This window comes from Ciona intestinalis, unplaced genomic scaffold, assembly GCF_000224145.3.
Source record: "Ciona intestinalis unplaced genomic scaffold, KH HT001082.1, whole genome shotgun sequence".
Lineage (NCBI taxonomy): Eukaryota > Metazoa > Chordata > Ascidiacea > Phlebobranchia > Cionidae > Ciona > Ciona intestinalis.
The window spans coordinates 32475-33243 of record NW_004191403.1 but is presented as its reverse complement, the minus strand read 5'-3'; the positions used below and the strand labels follow the sequence as shown (position 1 = coordinate 33243).

At 32.5% G+C, this 769-nt stretch overlaps 1 long non-coding RNA gene across 1 annotated transcript; it reads left to right on the top strand.

The window, feature by feature from the left end:
- The first annotated feature begins 116 nt into the window (after window positions 1-116).
- LOC113475613 lies at window positions 117-565 on the top strand. Its single transcript, XR_003397368.1, has 2 exons — window positions 117-213; window positions 438-565. It is a non-coding gene; the product is annotated as an uncharacterized LOC113475613 (long non-coding RNA).
- The last annotated feature ends 204 nt before the right edge of the window (window positions 566-769 follow it).

The window sequence follows — 769 nt, the reverse complement described above, 5'->3', positions numbered from 1 at the left end:
TTGTAAATTCTCTCTAAATGATTTCTTCTTTCCCTTTCCAAGTACCTTTACATTCATAGTATGTGCTTTAGTATATCGATCAGCAAATCCATGAGCTCTCGTACGAATGTACCTTTTTTCAACGAAGTACCTCTAAGCTGGTCGGATTTGTACATGAAGAGAGTAATGAGAACCAAGACCTTGCCTCAAGTGTACTGGCCATCCATGCAAGAGGTAAGTTGTAATAGGTTTTTACTTTTTTTGATATTTGATGCACACAATTTTATGGAATTTTTTTTTTTTATGGAACACAATTTTATGGAAGTGGAATTTATTTACTCAAAATCTTTGACTACACCAATACGGGCAATTATATCAATTATTAATTTGTAAATTCTCTCTAAATGATTTCTTCTTTCCCTTTCCAAGTACCTTTACATTCATAGTATGTGCTTTAGTATATCGATCAGCAAATCCATGAGCTCTCGTACGAATGTACCTTTTTAACATTTCATTTAAAAGCTCCTTAACATTTTCATCTTTAAATGCTTCATCATTTTCCTTCTCCCATTTTTCCACTACATCATTTTCTTCATACAGGCATTTCTCCGCAATCCATGCTGCATCTATTTTCTTACTATTTTTGTTTAATAGGGTCTTTATTTCTCTTTCAGCTTGTGTTATAATAACTTCACAAAATTGACTTACTCCCCACAAATTCTTTTCAGTTTCGCCCTTATAATCTCCCTTAAGTAATTTAAAAACATCGCTTTTGGTTTTGGTATACATA